Source organism: Gopherus evgoodei, chromosome 2 (assembly GCF_007399415.2).
Source record: "Gopherus evgoodei ecotype Sinaloan lineage chromosome 2, rGopEvg1_v1.p, whole genome shotgun sequence".
In the NCBI taxonomy this organism is placed as follows: domain Eukaryota; kingdom Metazoa; phylum Chordata; order Testudines; family Testudinidae; genus Gopherus; species Gopherus evgoodei.
In genome coordinates, this window is record NC_044323.1 from 96,601,901 (window position 1) to 96,625,538 (window position 23,638).

Genomic DNA, 23,638 nt, shown 5'->3' on the forward strand with positions numbered 1-23,638 from the left:
CATATAGTGTTCCATGTTTGGGTTTTTGGATGGGAGGCTAGGAGGCTATAAGTGTAGCTCATGCTGCTTATTTTATCCCAGCCACCAAAACTTAGCAATTCAAAGGGCTAAAACCAGAGCTCTGAACTTTGTAATCCTCATGCACACTGCAAAAAGGAAACCAAAAAACACAGGGTAATTTTTAAAAAGGATAGAGCGTGAGCTTGGTTGGAAAAACTGTGATCCAGTGCCCTCTGGAAGTGGAAAGGAATATTATCTTTCATAGTAATTAGTAGTTTAAAAGAGTGTATCATTCAGAAGGAGTGGAGTGTGATAGAATAGGATGTGGTGAGTCAAGTTTCCTGGATTCTATTCCTCTTAGTAGCATCTGACCTTGGCCACAGAGTTGCTGAGCTCCCAGAAATCTCTTGAAGTCAGAGGCAGCTGCAGGTGCTTAGCATAAGTAAAAAGCAGGCAAATTAACCTTACTGCCTCTATACTTACCCATATGTAAAATGGGGATAATAATACTACCCGGTCTAAGTCTTGTGAGACTTAACTTATTTTATGAAGCACTGGGAGATCGTCAGATGAAAAGCCGTCTAGCTGTGTGAAGTGTGGTTCTTTTATTACATTCTCAAATTTAAGTGGAATGTAGAAAGAATATGCAGTCATTTTTATATTGATTTGCACTTTGGTTGACCCTTTCGCTCAAGAATCTCAAAGTATGCCACAAAACTTTAATAAATGAAGGTTTACAACATGTCTGTGAAGGCAGCTCCCCAATTTACACAGGAAGAAAGTGAAGCTCAGAGACATTAAATACCATACTTGACATCGCATGGGAAGTCTTTGACAGAGTCAGTAACAGAATACAGACCTAGTTCTCAGTCCTATGCTTTAGTCACAAGATCTTCCTCTCCTTTTTTAAAAAATACATTCAATAGCTAAAATTCAAAGACTTCATAAAAATCAGATTTAAATAACTCAATTTGGATAGCAAAAAATGTGCCATTTTGCTTCTACTTTCTATTTAAATTGAGAGAGGTGGTATATCCCCTCACAGTGTGTGCATTCACTACCACCAACATCCATTCCAGGTTACACTGTAAGGCCCTGTCCCTTCAAATGCTTACACACAAGAGTAGCGAGTTCCATTGACTTCAGTGAGATAACATGCATGCACAGTTTTGCAGGACTGAGGCCTAAATAATTTTTTTCTGGACTAACTTTGGAAGAAATAGAGGAAAAGTCTTTATTTTCTCTGGTTACATAGGTTATGTAGGTGTTATATTCTGAACTTTGATTTTGGTTGTCGCCTCTTTAGAGGCAGAAAACATGGAGACTGGGATCCTTTGTGAAATATCCCAAGGGCCAAACTAGATAACTGCACTTTACCTTAGCAGTTGTCCAAAACTGGATAGCTAATTAGTATTAACTAGAGCCAATAGCTTATTGAACAGATTGTCAACAGGTACGAAAGGCAGAAGACAGCACTACAAAATGAGACTTGCAACACTACTGCACTAGCTCACCTTATGTAGTGCCAGATTAATATCCTGATGCCAGGACAGGCAGTGGGCGTTGCAGGTGCCCTATCCTGCTTCTGTGTTATAGATGCTAACACTGAACAGCACAAATGCCAAGATTAATAAATATGGGTTTGCATATCTTTTTGGTGTGCTTAGATAAATATGATGGAAAAAGGAAATAAGTTGACTCTTTATTTCACACATCAGGAATACAGAGTTAAAACCCACACAAAGTAAAAAGCAACAGATAATGTATTATAAAATTGTAGCCAGAGAAATAACCAACATAATTAAAAAATCAAAGTTACTAAAAATGTTATACAACATAGACTATGTCTAGGGCCCTACCAAATTCATCGTCCATTTTGGTCAATTTCACGGACATGGGATTTAAAAAATGTCATTATTTCAGCTATTTAAATCTGAAATGTCATGGTGGTGTAATTGTAAGGATCTTGACCCAAAAAGGAGTTGGGGGGAGGGTCACAGGGTTATTGTAGGGGGGGTTGTGGTACTGCTACCCTTACTTCTGCACTGCTTCTGGCAACAGTGCTACCTTCAGAGTTGGGCGGCTGGAGAGTGGCTGCTGGCCGAGATCCCAGGTCTGAAGGCAGCGCCGTCACCAGAGGCAGTGCTGAAGTAAGGATGGGATGGGATGGGATTGCCACCCTTACTTTTGTGCTGCTATCTGCAGAGCTGGACCCTCAGCCGCCCAGCTCTGAAGGCAGCAGTGCCGAAGTAAGGGTGGCATGGTATGGTATTGTTACCCTTACTTCTGTGCTGCTGCTGGCAGGGTTCTGCCTTCAGAGTTGGGTGTCCAGCCAACATCAGCTGCTCTCTGGCTATCCAGCGCTGAAGGCAGCACAGCAGTAAGAGTGGCAATACCACAACCCCCCCCTAAAATAACTGTGCAACCGTCCCCCTGCACCTCCTTTGTTGTATCAGGACTCCCAATTTGAGAAATGCTGGTCTCCCCATGAAATCTATGTAGTATAGGGTAAAAGCACACAAAAGATTTCACTGTCCGTGGCACGTTTTTCATGGCCACGAATTTGGTAGCATTAAATGTCACTCTTTGGCATATGTGTAGAGCAGTGGTTCTCAACCCGTGGGTAACTTGCTGCCCAATCAGCACACAGCTGCAGCCCATGTGCCAGTCTCAGGGCCATACAGATAGTATATATATATTGTGTGGCTGTGGCCCACATAACACACAGAGAGCTATATATGTGGCCCACGATGGCAAATAGGTTGAGACCACTGGTGTAGAGTGCCAACGTGCTAGAGCTTCTCAACATAACAGTTGTATGAAGTTTTCACTTTTTTTTTTTTTAACATGGGCAGAATAATGTATTTTTCACTAACTACCTTCCTGGAACTGGCTGAAGTATTTTAGCTGAAAACTTCCCTAAAAGACTCAACCTGAGGCCGACACCCAGCACAGAAAATTTTTGCCCAAATGATTTAAGTTGTAAGCAACTGCAAACAGGATCTTGTAATGTGAAGAGTCAGGCAACCTTAACCATAGGCATCACTGCCTATAATATTTATTAATTTGCCATTAAAATTACCTTTACTTTGGGACAGGGAAACTTCCTTTCCACTTGAGAGCAAGTCTGTTTGGGAACTTGCCCTGTTCATGTTCACGTGTGATTGGTTTTGAAATTAATTTCTTTTTCCTAGACCAACCCTAGTAGTTTCTTAAAGAGATGAATCCAGAGAATGTTTGGGATCAACAGGAGGCTTCAGTAGGGAATTGTTTTAGTGCATGCTATTCCTAGAGGAGGGGCAGAGCACATTGCATGGAATCACTAAGGAGAATCTCTTTTCTTCTCTCTCTTTCTTACCTTTTCTGCTTATCTTCCTGTTATTTACTACTTTCAAAATTGCATATTGCAGATATGTATGGTCTACTGTAGCTTAGAAGACCTAAGGCAATTAAAAGCGTATTATTTAGCAATTAAGGATCAAGCCTTAAATTCCAAGTCATGTTGTCAGGCGTTAAGGCCCCACATTTACAATTTATTTTTAATGGGTTTTGTAGAAAAAATATGAAACTGACCAATCTGGTCTCATTTTTTGAGTGGAATGAATTTTTTTTAAAAAGGCAAATATAACGAAGAATAATTTAGATTTAAAAAAAAAATTTCTAAATTATATATATGTTTTAACCAAATAGTTCAGCCAACCTAAGACATGTTTAATGTTCCCGTTAACATGGTAACTACACATTAAGTTCCAAATTAAGGGTTGCACTTGTCTGTAAAGAACCCTGCCCTCTACCACTTCTTGACTCAGTTGGTGTTCTGTCTTTAGCTGTTGTTTTCACTTTTAAATAATTCCTTCCTTTCCTCATAGGGGTATAATTTTTGTTCCTGCAGTTCTCTTCTTCCTCCCTCCCTTCCCTCCCCCCCCCCATGGATGAAAAGCTAAAGGGAGAATATAAGATTGTTAAAGAAGGAAAGAAAACCCAAGAAACCTAGCGTAAGAATAGATGAGCTAAAGGTGTGGTGCAGGATATAAGGTGCTTTATGGACAAACATAGGCCCCAGTCCTCCAAGCTGATCCACTGAAGACCAAGGGGCTCCGTGCAGGGATCTGGTGCGTGGATCCTGTTACAGGATCAAAGCCTTATTACTGCCATTATTCTGGTATTTAAACAGTTTTCCACTGACTCCAGTAGGCATAGGCACCGATTCCATGGGTGCTTCATGGATGGAGCACTCATGGGGAAAAAAAATGGGCGCTTAGCACCCACCAGCAGCCCTCCTATCAGCTCCTCTTTGGTGACCCCGCTGATCAGCTCCCCCTGCTCGCGGCGATCAGCCGTTCCATGACGTGCAGGAGGCGCTGGAGGAGAAGGGGGCAGGAAGAGGCAGGGTGGGGATGGGGCCTTTGAAGAAGGGGTGAAGTGGGGGTGGGGCCTGGGGCGGAGTTGTGGGGAGAACCCCTCCCCACGCTTTAAAAAGTCTACACCTTTGCTAGTAGAACATAGCATACAGGAATGGGATTGGAGGACTTTTAATCTGGCATTTGGTGGTGGATTTAGAACCACTCTGGTTTGCTCTTTTACGTTTCATCAAGCTAACTTATTGACATTTTTCAGAAGTACTCACTGCCCACTTAGCTGAAAGAGTGAACAGTATGCCTTTATGAATCAGCAGAATTCTTTTGTATGCTCATTCTTAAGGGCACATGTCAATATGTAGAGGACAGACTTTTCATAGGAATTAAATCCCAGGTTCATAGAAATTAGAGGTGGAAAAGGCTAATCAAATCATCACCTCTATGTCCTTATTAATTACTTTTAGAGTGCTGGAAGTATGTAAGTCTCTTTACAGACAAGCATAAAGACAAAGTCTCGTCCATGAAGAGCTCAGAATCTAGACAGTGGTGACGTATACACCAAGCATGGTCCAGGAAAACCAAGAGCTCCAGAATTCCAGGCACCCACATTCTAGAAATGCATAGCTGTGGAATAAATACATTTTCCTATTTGAAAAGAGAATAAGGTGGGCCTGTGCACTATGCTTTTGTTAAACTGTTTTAATTGTTCCCAGGCTCTTTTGAATATTAGCATGTGAATAACATTCATATGGTCTTAACACCTGAGCAGACTATGACCTGGTGGGTGGATTATTGCTACTCAGACTAAAAGATTCTGCTTTGGCACTTCAGTGAAGCATAGAAAGGGGCAAATGAGGGGGAAAGGTCAGGGCTACAGAATAATGTGTTCTGTGTTAGAATATGCACTCTTCCAATGGCACCAAGTGGTAACCACTATATTGTCCACTCTCTTACTCCAGTAGCATAACCCTTTTGATGAGTTTTCATTCAGAGAGAACCAAATTCTGTATGTCTTACAACTTTCATTGTTCTCAGTGAACCTCTTTGTATGAATAAGCCAAGAATGATTTGGCCCATAGTCTATACATTTGTTTATCTACTATGAATAAAGATTTGGTAGCATTTGGTATGAAGTGGTTTGTACAGGAACTCAGCCAGATTGTTAAATTGCTGTAGATCAGGTTGTTTGTTTTTTTTTAAATGCCAATATGACTCTCAGGTCAGCCCCATAGGTCTCTAAACATGCCAGAGGTGCCATATTACATGTATTCTTGGGAAATGCACCAGGAGCTTGAATGCCACAAATAGTGTTACACAACTCAGCTGGTATGTAAATTTTAACATGGTTGAGGCCGCTGATTGTAAGTGCTGTGGGGTTGCATGCATTTGTTTGGGCTGTGTTTTCAATGTTCATATTATTTGCAATCACATTTTCAAAGGTGGCCACAGATTTTGTGTGCCTCAGTTCTTAGGTGCCCAACTCAAGGCACCTTGGGCCAGACTTTCGAAAGTGTTGAGCACCCAAAACTCCCAATTGAAGACCTCACAAACACAACACATCCAAAAATCAGGTCTAAGCTGTCTCATCCAAACATTGAGGTAGCCAATATCTCTGGCCACTGTTGAGAATTTTGGCCTTAAGGCATTATTCATTTGTGATTTGTAACCTTCTTAAATAGCAGTAAGGAACCAATAATCATGATTGGAAGCATATCTTGCATTTGTTATCCTCCATATTAAAGAAAAAACTGCTGGTGCTCTGCTTAGCATAGCATTTTCAAAGGTAAGAAGTATTCCCATCTATGTAGTGGTGGTATTGCTAATGAACCCATAACCTTAGCAGCTAAGTGCCAATAAATAAGCTTTGTCACCTTGAATAATCGGTGGAATGTGGTTTGAAAATAGTGTTATTCTGACTGGTGTTCCTGCGCCACTCCTGGTACAACCAGCTTGCTTTAAAATAATAATACTGTATTTGCGATAATGTCAGAAGGAGAGTGTAGTCGAAGAAACCATAAAAACATCTGTCTACTTTTGTAGTGTTTGCTATAATGATCGCAACAATAACGTTGGGGCTGGATTGTGTCTGGTCTTCTGTCACTTTGCAAGGGGAGAAGAGGAACCGCATCCCCTCCTTTCTATGTATGTCCCTGCTCAGAGGCTGGGGACAATATGGTCCTTTCACTGCCCTAAGCACAAGATTCTGTGAAGCTGCACCTAAAACAGCACTGCCATGGTCTTGCTCCCTCTGCACTGGGGTGAGAACCTAGGGAAGCATCTGCGGCACCTCTTTGAAGGAAGAGTTGTCGTCCCTTTGTGCTTCCCAGAGCATACCCAAGTGGAGACAATGGCTGTCAGAACTGTTGCTGGGACAGGGCACCTTAACATTTTTCCCCAGCATGGCCCTTTAACTGTGAAGCACTTTTTAAACTTGAATGGCTTGATCCTGCAAGGTGGTGATCAGCTCCTGACAGCTGCCGAGTCTCCTCAGCTCCCAGTGAAGTCAGTGCAGAGGCTCACCACATTACAGAAATAGACTCAACGTTTCCTTTGCCTGGCCCTGAAATCCCTGCTACACCAGGCCGCACATTTGTTCGGTCTCTTCCTTTGGGTTTCCACACGTCTGTCACAAAGACTCTCACTTTTCATCAAAATGGCTGCCACTAATGGGAGGAAAAAGAGGTGTGTGGGAGGGAGGGTGCGTGAGAGGAAGTGCAGTTTACAAAAGAGATGTATGTCCTGTCTTCCTGTGTTCTACTGTTTGTTTTTTTTTAAATGCTGTTAGCCTTTCCGACAGCTGGACTGAACTAAACAGGAGTAAACCCTTAAATCCTTATGGCTCATCTTGGGGAAACTCGATTATTCATGAAGTCTGGGAAAAATTTTAGCCCGTATTGTGAGACATGTGCCTCATACAAACAAGGAATGAGGGAGACAGCAAAATAAAGCTGAAGCAGGGGCAGAAATTTCTTTCTCGCTATTACAGGACAAGCTGTAAAGGACATGGGAAATGCCTCTGAATGAGTCAGTAAGTCAGCTTTAGCAATAGAGCTGCTAACATTTAGCAGACTGCAGAGGTCGTAGTTTGTTTTAGGTAACAGAAGCTTAACTGGCAAAGACAATTGTGTCGTTAAATAATACCTTGCACTTCTTTAGTGCCTTCTGACAAAGCATCTCAAAAGGCTTGAGGAAGGTTTGATTGATTCAAACAAGATCACCTAGTCCTCTTTCTCTGTTGCTCTTTGTCTTATGTGATCATTTATGCCAATATAAAATGGTGGGTGAGGTAATGTCTTTTACTGGACCAACTTCTCTTGGGAGAGACAAGCTTTTGAGCCACACAGAGCTCTTCTTCAGTTTGATAGAGCTTTACATCCACTTTGCACTGAAGTAAATGTCTGCACAAGATGCAGGATGGTAGCAAATTAGTTCCTCCATCTGAGGCTTTAAGCACCTTTCACCTAATTTTAAAGTTCAATAATTGATTAAGCATCACAACTTTTTTGCGTGCTTGCTCATGTTGATTCCATTGTAGGTGTACGTGTGCCCATGTGCGCGATCATTGGAGATTTCTGTCTTCACGGTATCGGTAGGGCCAACTGTGTCACCCCCTTGAATGCCACGCTTATGCACAGTATATAAGGTGCTGCCAGCCCTATGCCCTCTCAGTTCGTACTTACTGCCCATGCTGGTCAGTTAGAGCGCCTTTCTTTACTTGTGGAGGACTTGCAATTTTTCTTATCTTGGACTCTGTGCCTTTAGGCTTTGTACATAGTTACCTTTAGTGTTAAGTATTTGTTTATTGTAGTAGTTAGTGTTAGTAGTTAGGTCCTAGCAGGGACTTTGCCCCCAGTGGGGCATGGCCCAGTCTCTGGGATTTAAGCCCTGAGAATCCTGTAACAGGCTATGCCTGATAATGACCCCCATGGCAGCTGTGTCAAGTGCCTGGGGGGAGCACACGTTAAAGAGAGGTGCCGGATTTGTAAAAACTTTCGGCCTCGCACAAAAAAGGAGAGAGACATTAGGCTCAGAGCCCTTCTTATGGAGTCCGCCCTCTGCTTGACGTCCGAGCCATCCCAGCATGAGTCTCCAAGCACCTCCGCATTGGTGCAAAGTGCACCACCATCACCAGGGGCCCACGCAGCACCGCTCTATCTCGCTGGTGCCAAAGAAGAGGTCTAAGAAGCACAGCCCCCCAGCAAAAAAGGGCCAGTCAGCAGTAAGCAAAGAGCCTGCCCTGAACTGCCTGCCTACCGCGGAGCCCCGCGGTCGGCCCTTTCTGGTCGGGGCCATCAGCCTGCAAAAGGTCCTTCTCTGACTCCTGTGAGCAGGGCTGGACCGACTCCCCTGCTGGCACCAATGCCTTCAAGAGCCTAGGCATCAAAGGAGCACAGACCTCCACCCACACAACCAGCACTACCAGTGCCTCAGGCTGAGGCTGAGGCTCCCCAAAAGGGCAAGCCAGCTAATAAGGCTCCTGAAGGAGCGATGGAGTGCCACCAATTCCTCGAGACGATGGTGCACTCTCCACCTTTATATCCACAGTCACCAGTGCCATCATCGAGATCAGCATGGACTTACCGTCGTTCACCGGCTCCAGGTTGTGGTGGCCATCGTGTCAATGCGGCTCACTGAGAAGGAGGTGCTAGTCCCTCTATTACTGATACCGATCGTCATCCTGAAGTTCATCGTCCCGGCGCCTATCCTGGTCACTGACACTGTGGGAATGATCTCCTTCACGCCTCCAACCTCCTCGGCACCAGACCTGCCTGCCGCACGGTCGGTACCAGTCCCCTCGGGCAGGGCACTGGTTTCCGGTGTCAGTGGTCTCTAGGCAGACCCAGGCCTCAACAGCCCCACCGTGGTCTCTGGAAGGGGGCTCCTCCAGAACCAAGGGCCGGTTCAGCCCATCACCTCAACTTCAGTGGCGAGATTGGGCGTGTGAGCCAGCGTTGGTGGCAGCAGGGCAGTGGCCTGCTCAGGGGCAATGTTAGAATGCCTGGGGGGTCCCAGTCATAGCAATGCCCTCTTCAGTACATTTGTTGGCCGCCAGCACCACAAAACAGTGGCCACCCGGGCCTGGTACTGGAGGCATACCTGGTGGCCGAGTCTCAAGAGGCTGTGCCTACCCCCAAGCCATCCTCCCTAGCAGAGGAGGAACAGCCCTTTGTCCTCCCCCAACGAGGCAATCACAGGCGCTTCTAGTGCCAGCCTGCCTGATGACTTTAAGAACCACTAGGCCTTACTGGCAGGTGTCCAACAACCTGGGCCTACAAGTGGAGGAGATGGCTGAACAGGAGGACACTCTATTCAACGTCCTGTCAGCCTCAACCTCTATCCTTATCTCAGTACCAGTGCACAAAAGGATCCTCGAAATTGCCACAGCCATTTGGCAGACATCCTTCTTCATCCCTCCCACCTCAAAACAGGCCGAGAAAAAGGACTTTGTCCCAGCCAAAAGTTTTGAATATCTTTATACTCACCCTCCTCTTGGCTCGCTGGTAGTTTCCACTGCCAATGAGATGGAGAAGTAGGGGCACTCCTGTTCCACCCCAAGAGATAAGGAGTCCAAGCGGCTGGACATGTTTGGAAGAAAAACTTCACTGCAAGTCTATAGTTTCGGCTGGGTAACACCGAGGCCCTCCTGGGCCATTATATCACCAATTTATGACACAATCACCATAAATTTAAGGAGTCCCTCCCACAAGATCAGGCCCAGAAATTTGTCACCCTGGTGCAGGGACCTCAGCGGCCTGCTGCCCCTGTGAGTGGCGTGGGATGCAGTGGACTCAGCGGCCAGGTTGGTGGCGTCCGCAGTGGTGATGAGGCACAGCTCCTGGCTTCAAACTGCTGGACTCTCCCTGGAGATGCAGACCTCCATTCAGGACTTTCCTTTTGGCGGGAATGGTCCGTTTTCCGATCAAATGGCTGTGAGGCTGCACGGGATAAATGACACCGAAGCCAATCTCCATTTACTGGGCATCCATATGCCGCAGTCAGTGCATAAGCCATTGCAGCCACCCCCAACTGCCAACGTCGTGGCAACTTCATTTCGGATCTGCCAGGAGAAGGGACAGGGACACTACGTTTGGTTGTCGCTGCCCTTCTTCCTCCCGCTCACCTGTGCAGAGTAGCCAGGCTAAACATTTGGCAGTGCAGAAGCACTCATACTGATGGCACGATCAAGAGCGACGCCCCGGCCAATTCCCCAGATCCACTGCTACCTTTCTTCAACCACCTTTTTCCCTACCACTCAGCCTGGTTGCAGATTACGTCAGACCATTGGGTCCTGGACATAATAGCTGGGGTCTGTACCCTACAGAGTCAAGCTGGACAGGGCAAGAGTTCACCTCATGGCCCCTGTGTCCCCCTGTCAACACTGGTTAGGCGTGCTGTTGGACTTGCTGGTAGCTATCCCTCTTCCACTGCCTCTTCGACAAGATCTGCTGTCGCAGAACCACGGCAGCCTGCTGCATCCGAACCTGGCGGTGCTGCACCTGACAGTTTGGCTGTTACATGGCTGAACGTGGACGAAAAAGTATGTTTGGCCAGTGTTCAGCAAGTTTTGTTCGGCAGCAGGAAACCCTCGACCAGGGCAACCTACCTGGCAAAATGGAAAAGATTCAAATATTGGGCCTCAGAACATTAGGGCCGAGCAGGCTTTGCTGCAGGTTATCCTGGACTACTTGCTGCATTTTAAGCTTCAAGGGTTGTCCCTTTCTTCAGTCATGGTCCATCTCAACGTTACATCCCCCGTCCAGGGTAGGTCCCTCTTCGCCCACCCCATGACCACGGTTTTTGAAAGGACTGGAGCGTCTATACCTGCACATCCAGGAATCAGTCCCATCATGGGAGCTGAATCTTGTGCTGTCTAGGCTTATGGATTCTCCCTTCAAACCCTTGGCTTCCTGCTCCCTCTTACTCCTCTCCTGGAAGGTTTCTTTCCTGGTCGCTATGACGTTGGCCCATTGGGTGTCAGAGTTCAGGGCACTCACTTCGGAACTGCCCTACAAGGCCTTCTTCAAGGGCAGAGTTCAGCTGTGCCCACAACTGGCATTTTTGCCCAAGGTTGTGACCCAGTTTCATACTGCCCAGGATATATTTGTACCCGTCCTCTGTCCTAAGCATCGGATGAGGAGCAGAGGCTATGCACCCTGGACGTCAGAAGTGCGCTGGCTTTCTACATAGATAGACCGAAGCCATTCCATAAGTCAATGCAGCTATTCATGGCAGTGGCAGATAGGATGAGAGGTCACCCAGTGTCCACTCAGAGAATCTCGTCCTGGATCACAGCCTACATCTGCTACTGCTATGAGCTGGCTAAGCTTCCCCCTCCAGCAATTGTGGTGGCTCACTTGACTAGGGCACAGGCATTATTGGCAGCCTTCCTGGCACAGGTGCCGATACAAGAGATCTGTTGGGCCGCGACCTGGTTGTTCATCCACATGTTGGCATCACATTATGCGCTGACCCAATAAGTTTGAGAAGATGCTGGCTTTGGCAGAGCACTGCTACAATCTGTGAGGTTGTGAACTCTGACCCCGCCTCCAAGGAGCTTGTGAGTCACCTACAATGGAATCGACATAAGCAAGCACTCGAAAAAGAAAAAACAGTTACTCACCTTTTTTAACAGTTGTTCTTCTAGGTGTGTTGCTCATGTTCATTCCATTACCTGCCCCTCTGTCAGAGTTGTCAGCAAGAAGGAACTGAGAGGGCGTAGGGCAGGAGTGAAAGTAACTTAAGGGACTTACTGGTACGCAGGGCTGGGTCCTGATCAAGGGAGGGGGCTCAACTGGAAGGGGCGGGGCCTTTAAATCGCAGGGCCCTTTAAATCGCCGCCAGAGCCCAATGGTAGCAGTAGTTGTGGCCGCAGCTGGGAGCCTGGGGGCTCTGGCAGTGATTTAAAGGGCCAGGGGCTCCGGTTGCTGCCAGGAGCCAAGGATCCTTTTAAATTGCTAGCCTGGGGGAGCTGCCCGCTGCCAGTATGGTCAGCTGTTTACCAGCTCTTGCCGGTACGCTCTACCGGACCAAACCGGTTTACTTTCACCTCTGATGTAGGGCCAGCAGCACTTGATATACTAGCACATGAGCGCGGCACTGAAGGGGTCAACAGAGCCAGCCCTATAGATACCGCTAAGGCAAAAATCTTCAGTGACTGTGCATGTGGGCATGCACACACCTACAATGGAATGGACATGAACAACACATCTCGAAGAACAACAGTTACAAAAAGCTAAGCAATCATTTTTTCTTGTACTTCTCCCACTGTGTTAGCTATAGCAGTGGTTATCAACCAGGGGTACGCAGAGATCTTCCAGGGGGTACATCAGATCATCTAGATATTTGCCTAGTTTTACAACAGGCTACATTAAAAGCACTAGTGAAATCAGTGCAAACTAAAATTTCATACAGACAGTGACTGGTATATACTGCTCTATCTCCTATAAAACAAAATGTAAGTACAATATTTATATCCCAGTTGATTTATTTCATAATTATATGGTAAAATTAGAAAGTAAACAATTTTTCAGTGATAGTGTCTTGTGACACTTTTGTATTTTTATGTCTGATTTTGTAAGCAAGTAGTTTTCAAGTGAGGTGTAAGTTGGGAGTATGCAAGACAAATCAGATTCCTGGAAGGGGTACAGTAGTCTGGAAAAGTTGAGAGCCACTGAGCTATAGTATTTCCATTTTACACATCGAGAAACAGAGCCCCAGGGACTGAGTAATTTGCCTGAGGTCATACGCTAGCTAAGTGTCAGAGCTGAGAATAGCACTTGGAACACATGACTCCCAGTCCCCTGCTCAAACCACTAGAAAGCATGTCGTTGCCACCCAGGGGGTGACCAGTTCTCCAAGATGCAGTGTGCCCTCTCCAAAGTGGTTTCATAGGAGTCAGTGGGAGCTGAAGGTACTTCAGTGCAATCCCCCAGAGATCTCAGGAGGAATTGCTAGCCACGGACTTGATCCTGTGAAGTGCAGAGCAACACCTGTGTGGTCCTGTGTGCCTTTGACACCAGGCTTGTGCAGTTAAATCAGTAACGACAGGCATCCAGTGTGTTTTCCAGGAGAAACATGCACTGCTGCTGTCCAGCTACAGCAAGGCCCAGTTAATATAAAATATACTTAGTATTGTGTATGACATATGCCCCAAAGCCACATTTTGATTGCTTGTAATTCAGCCTTAGTCAAGTGACTTGCTTCTTGAGTGACCTGCCAAGTTTCAAATTCTAACATGTGGCCATTTTGGAGTTACCTCTCTACATGCAAATGGGAGGAACAAATTTTAAAACTGGGAAAGGCAGAGTATTTTCCACACGACTCTAACTTAAAAACAGCCCAACTGATTTGGCTCAAATTTTCCTTAAGGAAAAAGGCCACGTGTGAATTTTCAGTCGGAAAGGAATTTTATATTTTAAAGCAACTTACAAGCAACTGGACATAGAAGTTGATTGGTTTGGTCTTCTTAAATTTAACTCTATCAACAACAGGGGCTATACTCTAATTCTGACATAAATCATATTGCACTCATGTAGATACTTAGTATAAGCATAAAACTGCCAATCTGAATATTCTGGAAAAACTGAAGGGTCATGTTGAATACATTATTTTTTATAAATGACTGTGAAATGCCTATTTAAGGAAAGATTATACCCTGCTATTCTAAATACTAGAAGGAGTCAATGTAATTTGATGTTACAAAAACCCCAAAAGAATTAGTAGTAAAATTGCTGCTGAGAAGCCTATATGCATGCAGTTTAGTTAGTTTGGAGCCCTATCCAATTATGCCACGTTTGGGATGATGATAATATGTAGTTTTTTTCATCAGTAGATCTCAAAGCGCTTTAAAATGAGGCGAGTACCTTTGTTCCCATTTTAGAGATGGGGTAATGGAGGCACTGGGAGATGAAGTGTCTTGCCAAATGTCACCCAGTGGACCACTGTCAGAGTCAAGATTAGAACTCAGGCCTTGAGTCCCCATCTAGTCCTTCATCCATTAGGCAGCACTGCCCCTCTGATTATGATAACTGCTGGATGATCCAGTCTTCATTCTTGCTCTATCCCCTCTCCTATAAAACACATAGCTATGATTTCAGCTTGGGAATATGTATTTGGAACAGATGAACTGTTAATGATCAAAATTTCTGCTCCCTTCGTGCAACCTCCCACCTTAGAGGAGGATTGGCGCACAGCAGGCAGTATGCAACATCCATAAAGGAGTGCGGCATTGGGTATGCTCCGCTGGAAACAGTGTGTCTATATCACCTCAGCACATGCCTGTGCTGAAGAGACACAACTGAGCCCTTGCATAAACCTTAACATCGCCTGCTGCTGTCACAGGGATTAGAAAAAGGACAGACGTGGTCCCTGTCCTGAAGAGTTTGGAATCTGAATGAAACAAAGAGAATAGGAGCATGAACAAAGGAAAGTCCATGGCGAATAAAACACTCACTCCCCCACGCTTCTAAAGGTGATACCTGCAGGTTTGGAATTGAGGGTCATTGACCGGTCGATTGGTTGCTGCCCATGCGGTCCCATTCCTATGGTAGAGGTCTTCATTCTGCTGGACTGACAACCTGGCATGTTTCACTAGCATTAAATTAACTCCTCCCCCTCCCCAGCCCCCATAAGTAGGGCTGATAGATCTCTCCAGAAAGTCTGATCTATAAGCATAACTATCTCTAAAAGGATTAGGAGGAAAGTAGCTCTTTAACCATTTTTAAAGCATCCTACACAAAACAATGTGAATGGAAAGCTGGCTCCACAGGGTTAATCAAATGATACTTGGAACAGAGGCATGGACTTTGACCGCAAGTGGAAATACAAGCTGACAAAAAAAGATAGAACCATAATATGAAGCCCAGCTACTTGTGAACATGTACGGAAAGAGAGAACGAGAAAGGATAGGAGAAGAGAAAAGTGGTGAATGGGAAGAAATGCTAGGAAATTCTGCTTCCCTGCTGTCTCCATCTAATTCTAAGCAAAATAAGTGAATATGAATGGAGTGCTTTAGAGATCATCACATATACCAGTTACATATTTTGAACCACTGTGGTTCTGCTACATATGTAATCTATAGAAGCTTGACCATGTGTGAGAGGACTGAGGCTACATCTTAAGACATCTAAGGCAGGATTCTGTAAAATAGCAATGACCTAGTAGTACCCATATGCAGTGCAGATAATTACAGCACAGTATTACAATGTCTCATTTCTGTCTCCCATTGCTAGCAAGTCTAATAAGTAAAAATAATTATATACTTATGAAACTTGTTTTGTAGACGCCAGTATCAGGGCTGGCCTCATGCCTAGCTGCAATATGCATGACTTAAATAACACAATACAATTTATGTTTGCAGAATGTACTTTCAATCCAATATCTCAAATGCTCTGTAGAGAGAGTTTGTCATAAGCTAATGAGAAGAAAGATTTTAAATTGCGATTTTAAAAATGGTGCTTCAGGGGGCAAGGCTGTATTAACCACTGAATATATGGGGTATTCAGAAGTTTTTTTAGCTGTTAGCTAAGTAGTCACAGGATTGCAGCACTCTGAGCCAGTACAACCTCTTTCTTTTTACTGAACTTACAGTCCTCATTTGTCCAGTTACAGGAATGTTGTAGTTAAAAATGGAAAAGAACCTTTAAAGAGAATGAAGTATCTCACCTTGCAAGGGCAGAGCTATAGAGTATCTTTAGGCTACATTTCCTAAGCTGGCTGCCTTTTAATAGCACCAGCAAAATGTATGCACTCAATATTGTGCATGGAAAACACACCCTTGTGCCAGTCAGAGAGAATTTGTACATGCAACCAGGTAATTGTGCAAGTAAGGGCTCCTTTGGGCATTACAGTTACCTGGTGTTGCATATAGAAAATGTCCATTTTCACATACAAATATGAATCTTGTGCTCACAATGCATGTGCCCGCAATTTGTATGGCTGCAGTTTAATCAAAAATGTGGTTCATAAAATGCCAGACCTTAAGCAAAAGTATACTAGACAATTAGTACAGAACAGTCTATCTTATAGTACAGGAGAGATCTGTTATTTTAGGGAAGAAAAATAAGTAGCATGAACATATAGCATAAGATAGCAGAATTATTTTACCTAGTCTGTCCCAGGATGTAGGAGATAGTTATCAGAATATTAATATTGTTTTAAATAAGTCAATAGGAACAGCTAAGGAAGTGGTTTGTGAATTGCAATATGTTCTCTTTTTAACTTTCTTTTTATTCATGTTCTTAATTTTGGTAGTTGTGGGAATAATTTGAGCCAATGTAGAACTTCTGTTTCACTCTCTACCGGACTAAACTTGATGGATAATTACTATAACTGTTCCTTTTGGTGCAATTTTGTAGTGTAATAGCATAGGCTGCTGATGAGGATAAGCATGGCAGTCTGCAGGGGAGCATATAGCTGTACAGTGGAATCATTTTTCTTTTTCATCTTTTACGCTTTCAAGATAGTGTCAATCTAGCCCCTAAGCTCAAAATTTCATGCTCAAATTCTGGGGTGCTCAAAAATTCTGATTTATCCATGAAAATAAGAAAACTAGATTATCTGGCTACTCGATTTGCATACAAAACTGCAGTTTCCTTGCTCAAGTCTAAATGTTTTAAGGAGCTCAGACTTAATCCAGGCAAATTCAGAGGTTCCTTTTGAATTGTCCTGTTTATATATAAAATAGCACCTTCTAAAAATAGCATGTGAGTATAATGTGGAGTGATGTACGGAATGGAATGTACTTTTTAAGTATCTTTGTAATCCATGTATAAAATATTTAATTCACTCTATGATTTATATGGCTTCTAAAGGCGCCCTCTTGTGGCTGATGTAACATGTGACAATGTCTTTAGTTTCTGAAGGTAGCCTAATAGATAAAGGAGTGAGTGATGTACCAGAATGAGCAAACTGACTTGTAGCATTGAATTGTAATCTAACTAGACTTCTACCAAGACGTAAGATCTGGTAGCTGACCTAAAGCTTAAAGCTTTATGTAGGCCAACAATTTGAAAACTATATGGGGTTCTAAAATTGAGAGGGATTTGAATAACCCCTATTGTTAGAGTTTTTTCCTTTTCCCTTCCTACCCCTCCCCCCTTCTCTTTGGCAATTGCAAGTGTTAGTAGTTCTATGAAAGTTAATGAAGACAAAGATTGTTTCATTCCAAGTGTCCTGGGGTAGTGGTAGACTTAGCTACCTAGTCATTCAAACAAGATACACAAGCTTTATTCTGTGTATACACGTTCCCTTAGTGGCAACACTGACATATAAAACTTCACCTGACCCATTTCACCTTAACTCTGAGCCATAACATAAAGCAAACTCATTCCCCTACAAATAATTTATATTGGAGTAGTGAGAATGTTTTCACATAAAACAATTTTAAATTTGATTTTTTTAAAATGGAAAAAAAATCAGATTTCTGACTAACGGCAATCTATTCAAGTACCTTGTCTACTATGCCAAGTATATGGGCCAGGTCCTCAACTGGAGTAAGTTGGCATTGTTCTGTTGACTTCAATAGAACTACATTGATTTACACCAGTGGAGAATCTGGCCCTTTGTTAGTATGTTTAAGGGGACTCTGCAGTTCTTGGCAATAAAGTGTTTTGTTCTTTCTTTTGGGGGATTCTCAAAGTAGATCAGTCTGTCACAGAGCTGGGATCCTATGACCTTAAGTGCACCAGAAGACAACAGATATTATCTATCAGATGAGTCAACTAAGGCCTTTATTTCTTAGTGGAACACATACACGTATGAGTAATCTCAGTGATATCAATGTGATTACTTGTGCTTAAAGTTAACCCTCTGTGTATATACGTGATCAGGGCTCATGATTAGGTTAACTGAAAGATGACAGAAAAAACATTTTCTCTGTTTCTTCAGTTTCTTTATTTTGTGCATTTTAATGTACTAATTGAATAGTTTATCTGAATATGAAAACTTTGCTGTAGTCAGTTTTCCCTAATGATTGTGTGGGATTTTCTACAACAAAAGGGAAAACAAACATTTTAAAAATAATATCTGGCTCTTGTATAGGGTTTTTCAGTAAATTTCACAGTGCTTTACAACAAAGCTCCATATCAGTTGGGGATACTGAGGCACAGAGTGGCAAAGTAACTTAGAATCATAGAAGATTAGGGTTGGAAGGGACCTCAGAAGGTCATCTAGTCCAACTCCCTGCTCAAAGCAGGACCAATCCCCAGTCAGATTTTTACCCCACTTCCCTAAATGGTCCCCTCAAGGATTGAACTCACAACCCTGGGTTTAGCAGGTCAATGCTCAAACCACTGAGCTGTTCCTCCCCCTTGTATAAAGTCACCCAACAGGCCAGTGGCAGAGCCAGGAATAGAACCCTGGTGTCCTCAGTCCCAATCCATGATCTATCCTGTAGGCCACATTGCCTTCCTAAAAAGGAAATCGGGGGTAAAACCCCCAAAATTGGCAGAGGCACTCAGGTGCAGTTGTACTATCTGAAACTGGTTTTAACACACAATATTTTAAAATGACCATTTTTATTTTTATTACAGTAGTGGCCGGTTTTTCAGCAGAACTTTGGACAGCGCCTAGGCCAGTGACCTATCTCTAGAGCCCTGTGTGGATACAAAATGTGTATCTGCATCTGATCTGCAAATGTGGTCAGCAGATATCCGCAGATTTGAAGGGCTTTACCTATCGCATTGATTCCCAAGCCTTTTACTAAGGTGACCCACCAACTGCATTTTGTCTCTTTTTTTTGTGGGTCCAGATTGGGTGGGGAGGTGTGTTCATAGGCCAGTGTCCTTCGCCACTGCTGCCTCCTCTTTGCCCTGCCGAGGGTGCATTGACAACTTGCAGTAGTACCTTTTGACTCAGCACTACACCCCTAGTACAGTGCAGAAGGGAGGCAGGGGGTTAGAGAGTGAGCCTGCCCCACACTCAACCCATAATGCAGCTCCTGTCCGTTGGGGTAGGCCTGGCTCCCCATTCTGGGCATTATAGCCTGGCAAATGAGATCACAATGCTACTCACTCAGGTTTGGCCTGGCCACCCTTCCATCATGACAGCAGGGCAGCCGGGACAAATCTGAGTGGCATTGCGACTTTGCGCATGGCATTGCAGCGCTAGGTTGCAACATCCAGAACAGATAGCTGGGACCATCCCCAAAGAATAGGAGCCACCACTGTGAGGTGAGTGCAGGGTGGCCTTGCTCTTTAATCCTGCCCCTATGCCCTGCAGGGCCTCTTCACCACACGGGGCCTATAACCCATCTAGTACTTTACTGCCACCCACTGGTGGAATGGGACCCACCGTTTGGGAAACACTGTCCTATCCACTAGTCCTCTCATGATTTTGACTAGATGCTAAGGTGACAATTTTTCTTTGCATAACATTGTCCGAAAAATGTGTGTGTGGATGCATAGTGCTTCAGTTATTTGAGAAAAGTAGGAAGGCTATTTGTTTGGAAGTTGCATTAACAATAAGTCAGCAATCAGTGGGAAACAGGAGGTACTTAATTGGAGTCTAAATTATTACAAGTTCAGTTACATGAACATGGATGTCTTATACATGTAGATCACAGAATCTTAAACTCCAGTAGCCTTATTGTTCAGTAGAGAAGAGAGAAGACATGTGCCTAGTACATGGATCTAGCTGAGGGTATTTACAGTAACATATTGGATTTTACAGTAACATATTTAGAATTTATTCTTCTTGAGTTTTGTGGTTCAGGCACAAGTTGTACAAACTTAGCAGTTTCCTTCTAGTTACAGGAATGGCTGGAGCCTCTGAAAGTTTCTGAATCCTAACTGACTAACAGAAGTATTGGAGCATAAGCTTTCGTGGGTGAACATCCTCTTCGTCAGACACATGGCGTTTTTGTCACTTTTTACAGATCCAGACTAACATGGCTACCTCTCTGATACTTGAATCATTATTGTAAATCCTGTGACATCAGACTCCCCATGGTACCTGTGAGTTTGGCCAGGAGAGAGAGAGTCTAGAAGCAGACCCTCTCATGAGTATCCTCTTCCCTTCCCTCAGCCTCTAGTTCATGCCTGTTTCTGTCACAATGTTAATAGGACTTCTGTGTGTATATTGAAGGGACACTGACATGTATGAGTGAAATTTATGCAAACCTGCCCCCCCCCACTTTGTATTGGGCAGTAAGTGGGTTGGACTCATCTTCTGACAACCCGTGAGAAGTCCACGGAGCTTCAGCACAACTTCTCTGTGTGTGCTGCTTCAGCATATGGGCTGGAATAGCAGCTGCAGCCCCTTGTGGTACTTGCAAGGGTGTTGGGGCCTGCTCCCTGTAATCTTCCAGCACTCTGTGGGCCACCAGTTTGGGAACTGATGCATTCTGGTAGCTCATTCCACTGCTGAGCCCCCTCAAGGAAGAGTGTCTTATTTTGGGATCTCAAACACCTTGTTCTCTGGTTTATCTGAGTTGTCCCAGAGGAACTCAGCTGTCTCAATGTATCATAGATGAAGATGTGGTCATTGATGTAGCCATGTCCTGCCCTGTTGTTTAGCTTTGAAAATCAGGATGTGAATAGAGAGCCCATGGAGGAATCAAAACACAAAGGTAATGTGCCCACAGTGGCCAAGCCTATTAGAGAGGTGGGCTACTGCTTTATGTAGGATCCAGAGGTTCTCCATTGCTACCATCTTCAGTGCAAGACAGTAAATTTCATTTGCCTACACTGCAAGTGACAAATGCATGAAACTCTGGAGCTTGGTCCTTTTTTTATTTTGAGAGGTGAAAGATAGCATTTCTTGTCACTATCTATACCTGTCTGTTACTCCTTGGTCCAGCCACAACCAGAGACCTCACCCCACTTTGACAAATGGTGAGGCATGTCTTTGGTGGAATTAGCATCTCAGCTAATTCTTCAAAGCATTTCCCCTTTGGACTGGCGTTGCTTTAGTCCGGCTTGGGTTTAGTTTGATCATTCTAGCCTTCAGGCAGGTACTGGTCTCTGCAATAGCATTGGTTGATTCTGAAGAGAGGTGCAATTGGTGTATTGCTGGCACCATAGCTGGTGGTGTCTTGCCATCTCTCAAATGCTTGGGATGCTTATCTACATTGAACCTTAACTAGAAAGTGTTTGAAGTTGATCCATCACAACATGTCCGCACACACAAATGCAAAATGTGTTTGCAAAAATGGATATAGGTTTTGCACATTTAGGAGAAATGTCTCCGATTTGTTTGTTGTTGTTGACCCAACTTTGGCTCTGTTTCCATTTTATGTGAATGCAGGAAGTGTGTATAAATCAGTTATAAGGAACCTCTTAGTTAAAGGATGCTGATGTGAAGCTATTGTAAGCAGGGTTGTCTGTCTTCCAGCCATAATTTATATAAGGCATTTTATAATGCAAAGTACTTAATGGAAGCTTAAAATTACATTATAAAAGTCGTTGAAAAGAGAGATCTATTTGTTAATTTCCTTCTCCTTTCACCCTAGTCAAGGCCTAGTTCTTCCCTTGGATGACTGTGTGGGCCTTGAGTAACTTCCACATAAGTGGTTGTATATCCCAGAGCAGAATTTGGTCCTCTAACTATAAACTTTAGAATCCAGCCATCTAGTGCAAGGCTTCTGCTATGCAATCTTATAAAGAGTGGAACATTCATTTAGTCAGCTTCTCGGATTAGGGCAGCATCTCTTATTGCTTTATATTAGTTTTTGAACATTTTCCGCATATGTCTGGACACAGCGATGGCAGAATGGACCTTCAGTCTGTATTGAGAGTCTAAATTGTCTCAACAGAGAATGGAGGGTATAAGTGATGGTGCAGGAAGAGGGGTTCCAAAGATATGTATTTTTAAGATTGTTTTCCACCCTTAAGATCTGCCTAAAATATTAATATTGGAGACAGCCGATGTTTATAATGAGTCATACTTACTATTCCAAGCATTTAGGCACCTATTACCATAGTATTACATGTCTTACGATGAGACACTCAAAATCTTAATAATACAGACTGCTGCCTGCAGTTTTGCCAGTCAGAAGACTAGGGTTTAATCAGTTTGGAAGGCCTGGGCAGAGGTATATCTATAAACTTTAAACTGTTCGCATGTATGTTGTGTAAATGGTCATTAATAGCCAGGAAGGAATAATTTGCTCTGTTTTAAAGGCCATTGTTACAGAACTATCTGCTGACAAACTCATGCAAGAGCAGTAGCGTGAGCTCCAAAGTGACAAAACACTCCTACCATAACCCATGTGCCTTCCTGTAAGCTGTCATAGAATTTAAGTTTCATGACCTATGAACTGAGTAGATAAAAACATAAATACTCTTGCTGGAAGGATGTATTGTAATACTACTTTATTTCTGAGAATTCAGAATGATAACACACAAGGACCACAAAACAAAGAATAAAAAACAGCTGTGCACGCACACAAACCCCCTTAGGAAAAACATACAAGGGTGTTTCAACAAATGAAAGTTGAAAACCCTTTCAGTGGTCTGGAGAGAAGTTCTGCGTGACTTTTATTTTGTGTTTCGTTAACGTATTAAATGTACATTGTGGGGGTGGGACAGGTGTAAATTAATTTTCTGATTATCTCTTGCTTCCAGAAGTGTTTAGCCATATCGCTAGGGCACAGCAAAGGTGGAGCAAGAAACATATTCTTCACATTGCATGTTACTGTTCGAACAAAATTTTTGGCATTATCTTTCATTCTGCTTTTTATGTAAGTTTAATCTTCGGTTTAGTTAAGATTGCTGTGAGCTCTGTACCCCTTATTCAGCAAAGTATTGAGCACATGCCTAACTTGAAGACATGAATAGTTCCCTATGGGGTTAGTTAGCGGACTTCACTGGGATGTTCATGCTTAAATACCTTGCTGAATTGAGGCCTATAAGCAAGCCGCCTCTTTTTTTAAAAAACAAAACAAAAAATTACAAATGCTGTATGGTGGTCCTAGGTAGTAATAAAAAATGACTACTAGTCAGTTCTGCTTCTGCTTTATCTGCTCAAATTAGATTAGAAGCAGCGTTTTTACTACAACTGTTGCATAATATTCCATTGTTTCGCTGGATTCCTACGATTTACTACAGAGACAACTGCATTTGATCCCTCTCTGAGGGGAAACTGTAAATGCTGTATTGGAAATTTTGCAGAATTAAATCTGCCTGACTACCAGGTTCCTAAGAGAAACACAGAGGGATTCAGGAATAAATAGAAGCGAGTCTTCTCTTATAGGCACCAGCTGGAAAAGGGTAAATTCTGACCCTCAAAAGTTCTGGGCCTGATCTCAGTGATAGAAAGTCCACTTAGTAAAGGTGCCTTAA

The 23,638-nt window shown here is 43.6% G+C and overlaps 2 protein-coding genes across 3 annotated transcripts in view; both read left to right on the forward strand.

Annotated features, from left to right (window-relative positions):
- Positions 1-23,638, forward strand: part of BLVRA (biliverdin reductase A) — a 47,455-nt gene that overhangs the window by 215 nt on the left and 23,602 nt on the right. The gene's annotated exons all lie outside the window — the stretch shown is intronic.
- The window catches only part of VOPP1 (VOPP1 WW domain binding protein), a 197,700-nt gene that overhangs the window by 212 nt on the left and 173,850 nt on the right, over positions 1-23,638 (forward strand). The window lies entirely within an intron of this gene.